This window comes from Copadichromis virginalis, linkage group LG19, assembly GCF_057382275.1.
Source record: "Copadichromis virginalis isolate Kocher_CV1m ecotype Utaka linkage group LG19, C_Virginalis_male_GT1.1, whole genome shotgun sequence".
In the NCBI taxonomy this organism is placed as follows: domain Eukaryota; kingdom Metazoa; phylum Chordata; class Actinopteri; order Cichliformes; family Cichlidae; genus Copadichromis; species Copadichromis virginalis.
Window position 1 is genome coordinate 21,635,016 of NC_140636.1, and position 15,517 is coordinate 21,650,532.

The 15,517-nt window shown below is 41.6% G+C and overlaps 1 protein-coding gene across 8 annotated transcripts in view; it reads right to left on the bottom strand.

The window, feature by feature from the left end:
* Positions 1 to 15,517, bottom strand: part of daam2 (dishevelled associated activator of morphogenesis 2) — a 111,167-nt gene that overhangs the window by 71,913 nt on the left and 23,737 nt on the right. Inside the window, exon 1 of one of the 8 annotated variants that reach the window (XM_085440742.1) lies at positions 13,168 to 13,425. The exons of the other annotated variants lie outside the window; for them this stretch is intronic. The gene's annotated coding sequence lies outside the window, so the exon portion shown is untranslated. Of the gene's footprint in view, positions 1 to 13,167; positions 13,426 to 15,517 lie in introns of those variants that run through there. 8 annotated transcript variants of the gene reach the window in all.

Genomic DNA, 15,517 nt, shown 5'->3' on the forward strand with positions numbered 1-15,517 from the left:
AAGGCCTTATGATGGTCTACACGCCCTGTGTCTCCTGTCGATGTTTCCTTGCAAAGAAATTATTTGTAGTGCACAGGAAGTTAAGCCATTTATGTTTCCCGGAGCCCTGTTTGTTTGGCATAAATACAGGAAGATATGAGCAGCAACAGCCACCACATAAATAAACAATACAGTTCCATGTACAGAAACTGCTAGAATGACTGGAAATGCACATTAACTTACAGTTTATCCAAGCCTATTCTTTATCCAGATTGCCTTTACTGTGTCCTTAAAAACATGTCCCAAGGATTGTAGAGATATTCTCGCTGTGTGGCAACAGGAGTCTTGACATTAGTTGCTCTTATGCCACAACAAAGAAAGCTCTTGTCCATGAGTACAATAGCGACTGTGCAGCATTTGTTGCCTGTGTGCATGTGTGTCTTTGTGCCCTGGCAGTGCCTCCCCCCCTTAGACAACAGTGAGTGACACCCTCTACCAACATGAGCGAGGATCGAATGGTGTAAAACATCCTGGAGGATTTCCTTGATGCTACGAAAAGAATCCGGGTGGTCTTCACTGCGTGAATAACACACTCGTTACACTGTATTATGTCCTATCAGATGCACACACAGTTGGCAGAGCGCTTCTTTATGTAACAGTTAACTGCATTTGTGAATGAAAGGACCTCGGGCCTGTTGTGCAAAACCCTTAGGCATGCAAATCTAGCAGAAACATTTGACCAAGAAATCAATTTGGGAGCCATTTATGGGAACTACAAAAAGTGTCCAAGATGTTTGGAAAGCAGAAGCAGGACCAGATTTTTTTAAGCAACTACTCCCATGTGTTATGCTTCTATTGATATTCTCACATATCCTGACAAGCATTAAATAATATCTGGAGCTTTGCACACATCTGTTCAAGATGGCAGTGAAACTTTATGACCTCAGTTTCCAGAAGAAGCCACAATCTACTACATCATGACTCTCTCACATGCAGATTTGCTCAGTGAAGGAGTTCTCACCGCACGGTCTAAAATTAGCCACATGGTAAATTCTTTATGAATGCCCTGGACCCATGACAAGCGCTTAAAGGGGAAAAAATGAACAGAGAAAACACTACATTTCCATTTTGCCCTTTTCATCTTTTTTGTTCATTTGTTTTTTCCGCCTCCTTGAACCTGTCATCCTTCTCAGGGCAGAAGGAGCAGACCTACGAATGAGCCGGAGGCTATTTTAAATAAAAAGCAACTTAAAGTTTTCTTTGGTTTGTTGAACATGGAAATGCTTGTGTGTCCAACAGTGGGCTTAATTTCGGAATTATTCCATGTAATTCACCTTCCAGTACTTGGACTGTTTGGTAGTCATTGCATCAGCGCTTCAAATGTGAATTCCAGCATGTGTGGCATCTTGTGCCTGTGTGTGCAGTATATTTAACTCTACAGCGGCATGTGTGTTATGATAGCCGAGGTGACAATCCCAGAGTCCGCCGCCGCTCAAATCAGGCGGGGACTGAACTTGGCTCAAGGTTAAAAATGAGCTATGTGCACCTATTCACCTCTGATATCTCCCATTCATTATTCTAGATCAGTTTGGATCATCCTATATAACAACCAAATCCTTTTTACACCCACTCTAAGAGTCACAATCCAAGCCAAAATCCCCTTAGTGATGTGATATATCCAATCTATACATATTATGTACATTGTATACCAAATTCAAGAATGGTAAAATATGACTACATTAAAAAAAAAAGTCCATCCATTCATTTGAAAGGTTGCTGGTTCAGTCCCTGGCTGCTCCAGTCTGCATGTCAAAGTATTCTTGGGCAAGATCCTGAACCCCAAGTTGCTTTATGCTTATCAGAGAATGAATGTTGGACAAAAAACAGAGAAAAAAGTGCTCGTATAAATGGGCGAGAATGGGTGAATGAGGCGCGTTGTATAAAATGCTTTGCATGCTCCAGTAGAGTAGGAAAGCCTTATATAAGAACCAGTCCAATTACCATGTTTCAAATTTAAGGTTTACCCAAAATGCACTTTTTCAAGCTTTCTCCAGTTAGTATGCATGACATTCCACTTGCACTTACACACACACCATGTGAACATAACTAAGATGCACAATAGGAAAAATATTTAAAATAGCCGAGTCCATATATTTTATATACGAGGGATACTTCAACACGCTACACAACACATAATTCAAGGATAAACAACCTACTTTGAAGGACATCATGGAATAATATGTATAACTACAAAGAAAGCCACAGTTCTAAACATACAAACAATACCTGTAATACTCTGCCAGTAAAGTGTACAAAACAGAAGAGATGTTTTAGTCACCACACACTGGAACAGGAATATCCTCAAAATATTTCCATTTGTTGTGCAATTTGTGTCATGTCTGTACAGCTTTCAGCTCCACTGCCATTTTTTTAGATTGCTCCTTGGAAGCCCTGTTCAAACCACTTACACTGAGCACTCTGCAAGTTCACTGAGAGGAAAAAGCAACTTCTGTTTCAACCTGAAGAGTCCAGAGTTTTTTTAAGCCTGAAGGCAACACATGATGTGAGCCAGGAGCATGCTCATCACAGCATTGTGTACTGTAAAGGGGGAAACCGTCAATGTGGAGTTCTACTGCAACGTCTGAGGGGGAGCACTCACAGAAAATGTCCTGAAATGTGGTGGTGCCAGCTGTGAGTGCACTGAAACCTATTTTCTACCCACATCAACACAATCTTTGTTCACCACCTGCCCTATTAGCCATATTTTCCTCCCCGCAACTTCCTGAAAATGAAAATAAAATTGAATGATCACGTTTTGACATATCGGAGAAGCCCAAACACAACTGGACATGTAAAGGCTAGAAGAATAGTAGCTGTACAGAAAATGGTCCAGAGCTGCACAAGATGATGATCTTTACAAGCACTTTTTGATCACGCCTTATATGGACTTAGATGAGACTTCATAGTGGCGAGTTAGGAGGAAAAATGAGAGAGAACAGCACTTTAAAAAGGCAAGGTGGCAAAATTTGAATAAAGGCCCCATCAGGGAGATAAATCAAGGAGATTGGTTTACCTCAGACTGTAACAGTGACAGCTTGTTATCATTTTATTAGTATAAGATATAAGCACAGTGCCAAAGCTTTATTGTATGGAGTTAGTTATAGCTGCTGCCGACAGCTGGCCGAGCCTAATGGAAAAGAGGCCGCTCTACAGGGGTTTTAAAGCCATTCAACAAAATGCACTGTCCAGTGTCTCTGTGTGCATTTCTATCTTCACTCTCCCACTGAGCCCCACGTGCAGCCAGTCTTCACTCAGCACCAGGTCTGCTGGCCTGCTTCCAGCCTGTGCCCCGAGAAAGTGGGCCAAGGAATCCAAACATTATATACACAGAAAAAATACTGTATATACTGTATGGCAAATACAAAGAACCAAGACTATACCCGTGACTATTTGTGTAACCTTTACTATGCTTTGTATGAAGGAGTCACCACACAAACAATCCAAATTGACCGTGTCCACTGCCATATGTGACCTGAGAGCCCTACTTCATCCCCCAGCTTTTCATTTCTTCACTCCCTGTCATCTCCCATTATTCCTCTCTTTCAGGGTGAACGGAGTCCTTTCATCAACCCCCCTCTGACAGTAACATCTGTCATTTGTCCTTGCCACTGCTCACCATCTACTCCATCCATCTTTAATCCCCATTTTCTGCTGTTCTGTTCCTTCCATTTAAATGCTTTCCATCCTTGACAAGCTGTTACTTCTGCCTGGGAGCATATCTCAATATGTACACTTTGCTTTCTTTCTGGGCAACAGTCGGGAAATGTTTAGCTTATTGCTTAGCTTATTAATGTATAGCTGAAAGGAAACGCAAACACAGTTTTAGAGGAGCTGGTAAGAATGAGGCTGCTTCTCTCTTGCTTTCAGTCTGTTTGTTGGTTTTGGTTTGAGTAGCTTGGTAGGAGAAGGCAGCCAATATGTAGCACAACTGGGAAGAAAGGTATGTGTGAAACAGAAAAATATGAACTTTTTGGAGTGATTTATCTATTTAAATGCATGGTTGGCTAAAAAGAAACATTATCATCTAACATTTATTTTCTTTTGCTGTGCTCCCTATTTTTATACCAGCTCCTATACATCCACATAAACACCTACTAATGAAGTACCAACATGGATGCCCTGGACTTATGGGCATGTCGCTTAAAGCCACATCGCTGTCCCTGCAATTACAACTGAACAATTGAAACCTGAGCGGAAAGCATGGATAAAAATAAACTTAGAATAACCAAAAACTTGAAATACTATAATGATAAACTTTTACTATTAAGAAGATTATGAGAGTCCATATTCTTCTCTTGGAAACAGATGAAGCTGTACCCAAAATGCCGACCCTAAATCACACGGAGACTTCCTAACACGCCTTTGCTCATCTCTGGGAAACAGATGCATGTATGGAAAAGGAAGCTTTCACTGAAGAGCAAATGGTTTGTGGACCTCTACAGACTCAAAACATCTGTGTCGAAATGGGAATAGTTGCGCAGAGATTTGTCACTGCTTGTCAAGATAGAGAATTTCTGTACGCACACAGCCATGTCTGTAAAAGTCATGAAAACAGACATATTCTGCTGTATGCCATTTATATAGCCAGACACTCATGCAATAAAATCAAATATAAGATTCAAATGTAAGCAGACACTTTAAACCAAGAGATGTCAAGGAGAGTGAGAAACCTGCTCCCGTATCTCTGAAGGGTCTGAGCAGAAAGAGAGAGCTGGGAAGGAGACAAGGGAAGGAAAGACAGGAAGAAGGGAGGAAGAACGGAGATACTATTGCTGCCACTTCTCATTGAGCCTGCTACCTCATCCTTCATCCACAGTGTTAGGAAGTAGGTCAGTGGAAGAGGAGGACGAGGAGGATGAGGAGGAGGGGAACGCAGTGAGGAGAGACATGCTGCTGCTGCAGGATTTTGTGTGTGTGCAGAAGACCGAAGAAGAGAAGCACTGGCTATCTGTGCAGAGATCAAACATCTGTGCCTGCATAATTTCAACCCTCTCCACAACATCTGCCAAACAACACAAAGCTGTTCGAACCAAATGCAAAATGAGATCAAAATCAAGATCTGTTTTTCACCCATTCCTCTTCCAAGCTGAATTGTCCACTTACTCCGAGAGGTCATTTTTACTCTGCACAATACACGCTCCTTAAAGATGCTACAGTGAGTTCCTGCAACTCTTTTATTCCCCTGTCATTCTTTTTTTTCCCCTCTATCCACCTTTACATCTGCAAGTATCTTTGTCATTTGCTTGTGAACACATTGATGGATGCATTGGATGCATGAATTCTAGTTGAGATACTTAGAGAGAAAGAATGGAAGTCAAATGCATTTTGGTGGAGGAGAAAAAAGCGACAATAAAACTAGTCGAGACAAATAACAAGCAGGATAGGCCATTGACTATGTTTTACAGAGGCAATGAATAAAAGATCAGAGGGAAGAGTGTGGTGCACATTTATGCTGCACACATATTGTTTCTGGGTCCCACAAATGAGGACCATTCCTTTGGGGTGCTGGGCCATGCAGGAGGCGGGCTTATGTAAGCCAGTACCAGGGATGGGAGAGCAGTGCCACGCTGGCACAGACAGGAACAAGATGAACCATTGACTGAAAAAGTGGCATTGTTGAAGCAAGCTGCAGGGACAGAGATGGCAAAGGTGGGATTAGGTTGGGGTTTTTTTCACTTTATGTCCTACTTGATGTAGTGACACCAATAAATGCTGAGGAACAGCCATGATTCAATTCAATTCCAGTGGCACTCTAATTACAATTTTAATTATAGAGTTTCCCAATTGGTGTTGGAAATGACATGCATCATCTACTGGGAGGTAGTAAACATGGCTCAATCAACCTCATCTTGATTACTTATCATAGTAAAGAAAGAAACCACTTGAGGTTAGCTCCAAGAACAATCACCAAATGGGACGGCTGAACATAGAAAATCCAAAAATTCCATCTTTCTAAAAAAAGAAAAGACTTGGCTAGATAAACAGAAATTAAGAAATGCTTACACTGGATTTCATGACAATGAAGAGCAAATGTTTGACAAAAGTCAACTGGACGTGCAAGCACAAAGTGTGATAATGCAACAGAAATCTTGTCCTGGCTGCATGTCTCCATATTTGTTGGTAGTCATATTTTCATACATAAAACTTGCATCTGTCCTTGTATATGGATGTGAACTATTCGTGTTGATTAATTTAACAGGAAGTAGCGATTCACCCCAGCCGCTGAAGACAATTAAGCCTTGGCTGTTGTTGCCCCAGACATGCCATGTGCAGCATGCCCTGCTAACCCCTTTTACCGTCTGCCTGTTTGTCCTTTGATTCCTTTCTCCCCACACTAAAACCACTGGCTGCAAACCAAATCACCTGGGACACTGAAAATTCACTTTCTCAAGGATGTGGCCCACCCACGGCCCATGCTCCTGCCCCGGGGAGGGCATGTACACCACATACATCTTATTCTGTTAGAGTGAGGGGTTATGCTGTAATCATTTACTTAACAGTGACATATAAGCAAGAACCCCCCCCCCCCCCCCCCCATTACAAGAGACATACATGCAAACATGTAAATGTAAGTTTGTTCTTTCTGCCAACAGAGATTAAAGTCATCTTATTAATGCATCACTTCCTCAATTACAGGCAGTTTAGCACCATGGGTGGTCAGATTATAGAAATAAATAATGATTAATCTGAAACAACTGGCTTGAATAACAGACAGGATCCACTGGTGATCTAAATAACGTAAACTGTAAATTAGAAATACACAGTACACCACACACATTGTGACATGCATTCCCGAAGCATGACATCACCCATCTAAATCCAGTTTAGAGCTCCATGGTTAGCAGAGCCTCAGTTGACAAATGACCAGAGCTGACAGCGGAGGAGCTGCCATTATTTCACGGCACATTTGCATGCGCTGCATTCCTGTGCTTGTTCTGAAAGCACACATTCTGCGAGGGATTTCATGTTGGAAGGCCAACAGCGCTTTCATGAGAGTCTGTACACCGAGTGGCTTTCTCATGTGGACCTGGACAATGGGTCAGATTTGGTTGGAACAATTCTGCTGGGGCCCAATGGGGTAGGTTAGCGCAGTCTCCGTCAGAACACTGCAAGTGAATGTGCATCTGATCTTCAAGGGGACAGTTATTTTTAGCTATGACAGCATGCTCTCCCTGTCCAGTATTAATGGCCTTTTCTATTAGGACGGTTGTCCTTAATTAGCATGTTTTGGGCTCTGAAGAAGTCACCTGACAGAGATAACCAAAGACATACCACCATGGAATTTAAAGATGGAGATTGTGCTGTATTTTTGGCTACAGAAAAGATTCACTCAGAGAGAAAGCTAGAAGCAACAGAATGACTAGTTTATTCTGAAACCAACAACAGAGTACACCCACCAGCTGATTTAATTCACAGTTGGATATTTTCAGAACTTAGCAGGAAGTCCATGATTTTGGTCACCTTTTGACCACCTTTTTCCTTTTTAAAAAAAAACAAATAAATTCTGGCTTTGTATAAAGTGAAGTCCAATCTGACTATCAGAGAGCACAGGGAAATAAAGAGTGACTTTTGATGACAACACAGTCTTCCTATATTTTCACTCACACAATACTGAAGCCAGATTCATGGACTCTACAATGTTACAGTCAAGCCTTGATCTACACATGGCCATCAAGAGTTTAAGGTCATTACAGATTAGGGTTGTCTGTGCTGGTATGCCTACGTGCATCTTTCAGGAAAGGACTTCAGAATCGGAAGATAGGAAACCCACCCTTCCCTTCACCCCCTACTAATTTAACTAATTCCTTCACAACCTTCTTGATTTCTTTGCTAAGTCCTCCCTTTAGTCACTTCCTTTCTGTCCTGCGATCAGATAAGGGAAGCTGCAAGACAGCTGATGACTGATTCAAAGATGTTGTGTCTTCAGCCAGGACATACAGTCGTGTGAAAAAGAAAGGATTCTATGCAGTTATGTAAAAAGTGAACTACAACCCCATGATTCAGTGGCATGTAGACCCACCTTAAGCAGCAATCACTGAGGTTTGCACACATTTGTTTATGCATAGCTCTCTTAAGGTCCTGCCACAGCATTTGAACTGGACAGATCTGGAATTTCTGGAATCTACTGCAAGACCTTGATTCATTTATTTATCAATTACTCTGCTTTATTATTTCTTTTCTGCTGTATTTGTGTTTGGGATCATTGTCTTTTTGCATGACCCAATTTCAACAAAGCTTTAGCTGTCAAACAGATTGCCTCAAATTTGACTCTAGAATACTTTGGTATTCAGTAGAATGCATGATCAAGTCAATGAATGCAAGATGAACATTTCCTGTGTCTGCACAACAAGCCCAAACTGTCAACCTTCCACCACTGTGCTTGACAGCTAGTATGATGTGCTGTGTTGTGATGTTTGCATTATGACCAAACATCTCCACTTTGGTCATTTTTGGCCCACTGCCTCAAAAGACTTCGTTTCTCACATGACTGTAGTGTGGCTCAAGACTGACTCACTGGGAAAATTCGTAGAGAATTAACACTTCTGAAACACATGACCCACAAGTACAAAGAATTTCATGGCCGCCCTCACATTTCTCACAATGGACGCAACAAACTAACAAAGATGGAACAACACAGAATAACACAAAGCAGGCATTTTTAAGTAGCTTCCATACAGTAACCCCCCCCCAAGAAAACAAAGTACCTCCACTTAAACTGCCCACAACCACAATTATTATTAATTACTTTAATGGTTTGTGGTTAATAGTGTTGCTTAAATATTTCCAGACTGTCTCCAAGGCAAAAGCAATCAAATTTAGACAGAGGCATTTTTCATTTTATTTTGTTTACAAACAGCTCTGTCAGACAGCCAATGCAAGGATGGGGTAATTATATGGATTTGGCCCATGGTTATAGAGTCTTTACTGGTTATGTGTATGAACTTGACAGACCATCTTAGAGCAGCCTACGTTTTACATCTATATGTCAACTGAGGACTCGGATGCTGTTAATTGGTTATTCTAGACAATAGAATCGTCAGACTTTCCCATGGTGTCCTCATTGTGCCATTTTACCGATCAATCAGTCCATCACATTGTAAATTTTAATCTCTTTCTCTCAGAGGTCCTATTAGCTTCTAGCCTCATTGAAAACAAACATATAAGCATAGTTGGTTTTAACAAGGCCATGAGGCACAGTAACCCATCTCACCCATTAAGCGGAAATGCCTCAACTCAACCACTGGAAAAAGGGGAGGGGGTAGGAGATTTTTCCAATCCTCCAGGGATGTCATTAATAGCCATTTCATTTAGTCTGATTCATTAAAAAAAATGCAATTTCCTGATGCAAGGAACATTTATAACAGTGCAGGCCACATAAATTGCCAGGGGGTTGTTACAAGTGTGCTTTTAAATTGTTGCTTTAACCAAAACAAATCTAGCAGCTCCATAGAGCAGTGCAGGGCACCCTTTAAGTACCCAACCATGTACAGTTCCAGTTTGAAGCAAATTATTAGAAACATGGTAAACCCCTTCACAGAAGCCACGAACCACAGACATGGGTTACATGAAAAAGAAAAAAGAAAAAAAAAAGCTGAAATAAGAAGCCATCCAGCAACAGACATCTTGGGCCACGTTAACAAGGGATTAACATGACTTTGAAAGCCTGTCTGCACATTTTGGAGATTTGGTAGAGTAAAAGACTTTTTCCGCTCAGTGTTTAATACCAAAAGGACAGCACTTACAAAATGATCAACCATGTCAACAAAGATGCAAAACTACATCAGGTACATCAGGTAACCCAAAAGTCCTGTCTTTTTTTTACTGTTGGGTGTTCTGTACTAGAATTGCAACACTTTAGTTTAGCACCACAAACGTATATACTGGAAGAGTGCATCCTTTTCAAAGACATTTTTACAGTTTGCTTTTTCCCACCCTCAGGAAGACAAAACCAAAAAATGATAAAAATTAATGGAAAAATATCAAGGAAAAAAATAAAAACAGCAATGCACTGACACATTCATAGATACATTTATCCAGTCGCTCAACCCTGATTAGTAACTGTATTCTGCAAGACATCCACGTTGCACAAGGAAAAATCAGTCTGCCAGTTGTTTTGTGAGACTCAAACAATGCAGATGTTAATGTTGGCTCCGGGTGAAGGTTCTATCAAGCACAGAGGCCAGCAATAGAAAATACAGCCATGCTGTTGACCCATTTCTACAAAAAGCCAATGGGCACATCTCTGCTCGTCAAATAGACCGGATCACTGGGATATCTATGCTATTAATACTGGGAATGAGAAGAAAGTCAGCCACGCCACATTCCAAAGTCCTTGACATTCCCACATATTAACAGGGCTCAGAATGAAATCCAATACTTGGCATCCCTTCCCTTCAAACTCCAAAACGCCATCCTGCCGTGTCAAATCGCTTTCTGATTTCATCTGGGAGGAACGTTCCAGAGTCACGAGCTCCCAGTCTAGCTAAAGACGTGTTATTATAAGTGGGAACAAAGTTGGCACTAGTAAAATCTTAGAGCTAGTTACCATGACTCTCAAGAGGGAAAAGATGCAGAAATTCTCAGAGACTGTGCTCCTCAAACACCCTGCATTCTTGTCTTCTTGAGAGGATGAGCGATTTCCATCAGTAAAACTGAGAGAGATTGTTCTCTTGAACCAGTTTGTTTTCATACATGTTACAGCTCACAACTGCGCTCTCCGATTAAGTAGATGTGCCTTTGTCACCTTGCAATGATCTGACTTCTCATGCTTTGCACTACAATGTGAATGGCTACTAATCTTGCCTGGGTGAGAGGTCAACAGCTGCAGCATAGAGGACATAGGGCTTCTGGGTAATGTCTGGAATGCTCCGCCGAGACAGTTATAGCAAAGAAGACAGGAACAGCTCTCCAAAGTGACGAGCACTTTTTAAAATAGCCTGCGGTAATACTGTACTGAACTGAAGCACTGTAAAGAGGAGATATGCTTACACATCATAAGCCCCAGAAAGTGTGTCACTGGCACAAATACAATAGCAGCATTTGACACACACTGTGTGGGGACTTCCAGTGAAGGGGAGAGAGGACCAGCAGCATTTTTCCTAAAAATCTTCCAGGGTTCTGCCCCCCAGACACTGTAACTACTCTAATGTGAACGCAACATGAAGATGATCCTGGCCAAAAGATCAGATAGTTGACGTCCAAGCAACTTTACAGAGCTCATCTCTTTTTTCTCTCTGTCCCTATCCTAATGAGCAGGCCATTGAGCTGCCAGTCAGCAGCAGGGCTGAAGCGATAAAAGGCCAACCCTTGCTTAATAACTCCCCCTCACACTCCCTCTAAGCCTGAGAGAGCAGTTCATGCATCCGTAATGGTCGATAAAATATGAAAAGCCCCGAGAGCGCTGACGGCAGCAGAGGGTGTATATGTACACTTTCGTTAATGCTCTCCCGGCACGCTGAATCTTTTAGTACTGTCGCTCTGTTTGCCCCCCAGCGCACATGGATGTAGGAGGTCTTCCAGCAGACTGCAGAGTAAGCTTTTAATGTGGTGGAAATAAATACTATCTTGTTCACACTGCAAAAAGACATCAAAGAAAAACACACACGGCCCTTTGACTATATAAATGAGTTTTGCCTCTGGTTCAGTGACCTTAAAATGCAAAACACCAAAAGGGATGAATTACATGAGTGTTACCGAAATAACATGTGTCTCGTGTTTTTTCATATTGCTTTTACTGCTGCATTAGCTGTATAAAAGTCTCCAGAAAAGAAAACATCACTCTAAAATGCTATATTATCTAGTTGGAAGATTTTCCATAAATAAAACTTATGCCTCAGTAAACCCTAACCCCCTTTACGTCCATCATGTCACCAACAATCCATCTAAGGTTAGGGTCAAGTTTGTTTTAGCCACATGCCAAACAGCCGGTTTCAAATGACATCTTACATGTTCTGGAACAAGTTGTTTCTTGCAAGGTTTTCATTTTGAGTTTTCTATGAAAATTCTTTTTTTTTTTTAAAAAAGGGGTAAACCTTCACCAAATCCCACGCCTATGCCTAGTCCTAACCTTAACCTTGAGGGATGTTAAGAGACTAAGAAAGGATCCCTAATCAATTTCTTAGTTGGAAATTTGGACGGCTGGTGAATGAACTCACATGACCATGCTTTCAAAGCATGCAAAGGATTTACAGCTGACAGACGAGCCAAAAGAGTAAAGCTGGGTATTTTCACCGCTCTGAGGGGCCATGTAGCCATGTACTGGCATCCCTTAAGGAAGCTTTGAAAGGACTGTCAGTTAAAAAGAACTGTCTTCCATACATACTCAGCCCCCAGTGTCTATAATGGGTTGCATGGGAGGAATATGGAATGGAAGATGACTGTGTGATTGATGAAGATGTGTGATCACTCATCATCTAGGTCCCAAAATAGCATCCATTATACATATGATACTATCCCATCACCCTTCAGTCTTTTAAATGTGAACAATTCCCCTGAAATGTGCATTAGACATCTTGTAATGTGATTTGGTTGAAACTAAATGTTGATGTCTTCCAACTCACATCTGCAGCAGCAGCAATAACACTGAGCCTCCGATCATCCATGAAATCATGAAACTCCCAAAACTTCTAGAATCTCATGTCAAACTGAACCCAAAAGCATCACTATTAAGCCAAAACTGTTTCTTACACAGTGCAACAGCACACATGTGGGTACAGCAAGATGTCCTGTCAGCACCGTTGGAGAACGAGCCCAAACATCAAGACCACATTCATTTCACAACCCAACTTTTGCTCCCGTTTATGAGCTATAAAGCCACTGTAGTGAAAAACGATTGTAAAATACTGCCCTTCCCTCCAATCACAACAGCACAAAATGTGGAAACTTTATCACAGGGGAACAGCAGCCCTTGTTGCCCACCAGGTCTTTTTTCCCCCTTCCTCTCTATGAGCACTCCTACCTGATGTTTATTTTATTGCCTGCAGAAATCTTCAAATTTTCCTGCCTGGACTAAGCAGCATGAGCATCTGTAGCCTGTCATGGGTGAACAAGACTACCGAATAGCTAATACTCACAATGACCGGGAAGGGTTAAGAGTATCAGTATCCAGATCAAGTATCGCCTACTTACCCACTTCAGACCGGTTGCACTAAGAGATGAACCGTCTCTGTGTTGCCTCACTAGCAAATGAAAAAAAAAAAAAAGCACTCCACAAAAGAAAAAAAAAAGTTAGAAGAAAAATTTAAAGCAATCCCGCATCTTCTGCTTCTACGCAACCGTTTTTGCTTTTTGGAGCTTCATGACCAAATTCCATGGGTTTGCAGAGTTTGACAGACGCCGTTTAGTTTCGTCTGCTTCACCTCTCCGAGCTTCTGAGCTGAGCTCTAGATTTCAGCTGACTGTGCTGGGAGCTGAGCTGTTGACATTGTCCCCGCTCTCTCTCTCTCTCTCTCTCTCTCTCTCTCCCCTCCCTCTCCTGCTCTGTCTCTCTCGCTCTCTCACAGTCTCTCTGTCTTTGGATTACTAATCTACCTTCCCCTCCCCTTCTGGATTCCAGCTCCAGCATATGACAGCATCCATGTGGATGTCAGCTAAAATGTTATGGATTTTCAGTGAATATACCATACATGCATTTACCTTATACTATAGTATCTGTGCGTGTCTGTTATGAGAGGCCATGGGAGAGGGGAAGCTAAAAGGAAATGACCCTCAACGGCCTGTGCTTCCTATGCCTGCCCACAATTCCAACTCCACCCAACACATTTAGGTCTAAATGAGCAGTCGATGTAGGGATATCACACACAGTACCCAAAGGAAACCTCTTTCCTGCCCCGTCCTCTCATCTTTAACACATGCATAAAAGCACACACGCCCATAAACTGATGTGCCAAATATGGCGTTGTCCATTAGGAATTACCCCTTTGACACAGACAGGAAAAGGATTTCCCTGTGATTTAGTCATCAGTGTTCATTGAGAAAAAGGTGAGTCAGAAACCTTGATACACAAAGATCTCTTGGCTTGGTCAAGTTCGCAGTATAAGCTCAGCCAAATGTAATGTGTGGAAGGGTGGAAAGGAGCTGAAGGGTGGGGAGGAAATCAGCTGGAGGGCCACACCACAGAGGGTTCAGAGAATTGGAGTTCAAGTATGTTACTTGTGATAACATAAGTGGCAAGAGAGTGCGAACAAAAACTTCAAGACACCGGAGACTTCCTGTGAAAGACAGAAACCATCATCTCTTCATCTCCACCCCTCCTTACACCCAAACCTTCAGCCAGACAAAATAAAACACCTATGCAGCAGTTTATCAGAGTTTATGGCCCCCCCGCCCCGCCCTTTCCCATCACCAACTGTGCTTCCAATGCTTCTAGCACCAGATTAACACCAGAAAATAAAGTCAAAGACCACAAAAATCCAAGTTTCATTAATTTATCAGCAGGGGGCCACTCTTCTAATTGCAAAAAAAATAAATAAATAAAATAATATTACATCTAACATTACATTTAGAAGCACTACAGCTAACTGGAAAATTTACCTCAACAAAACATCTGTATTGTATGCAGCATAATATCCATTTAGTAAACTATCATCGCTTGTAGAGATAATTATATGATAAAGTATGGTATGCTTCATCATCACTGACAAGTCTGAGTATGAGCATTCTAAAGTGATCAATATGTCTGAAAAAACATTGACATGTCAATCGTGATCTTTAGACATCGACAGCTTCCTGACCACAACTGACTCATCAATACTATTGATGTAACTTTAAAGGCATGGGTCATGCAGACTGAGGTCATATGCCGTCGTCTTATCTTTCATGGGACTGCCTGTCTGCTGACCAAGTTGGAAAAAGTATTGGCTTGTCTCTAATATTGACTTCAGTATAAATGCATGCATATACTGTAAATGAGAGCAAGTGACCACATTCTAAACAAGGACTGTTACTTGGGGGCCATTAGAGTATACCAAATACTTTTCCCCCCAATCTATTTTTTCATTGTTTGATTTAGAAAAAAAAAAAATCACATATAAAGGGCTGGCCTAGAGACCAGTCAGCAACCCCCGGCAACCACAGGTCAATCGGGAGAGGTGTAATGTATCCATTACACCTCCAACCAGTTGCCTAGTGGTTGCTGGCAATTACTGTGTGAAAATGGTTGAAAAGAGGTATATGGTGCTGCACTAAAACCTCCTTGTCATTGCTTTGGTCACTAGCAGATTGCTGTAGTCAAACATAGTTTGAAATATGTCGGTTGTATCTAGAGACCAAAGCAATCAAAAGGAGTTCTTTTGTATAGTCAGCAACCATTTGTCTATTCCCTTGCGACCTGTGGTTGCAAAGGGTTCGCCATCTTGTCTCTAGGCCTACAGGACTGAACCCTTAGATACATTTTTGGCAATCAGCACATTTAAAATCCAGCACATTTTCTTTTTATACTTTTGGTATTATACTTTTATATTTATTTAGATTCATTTAT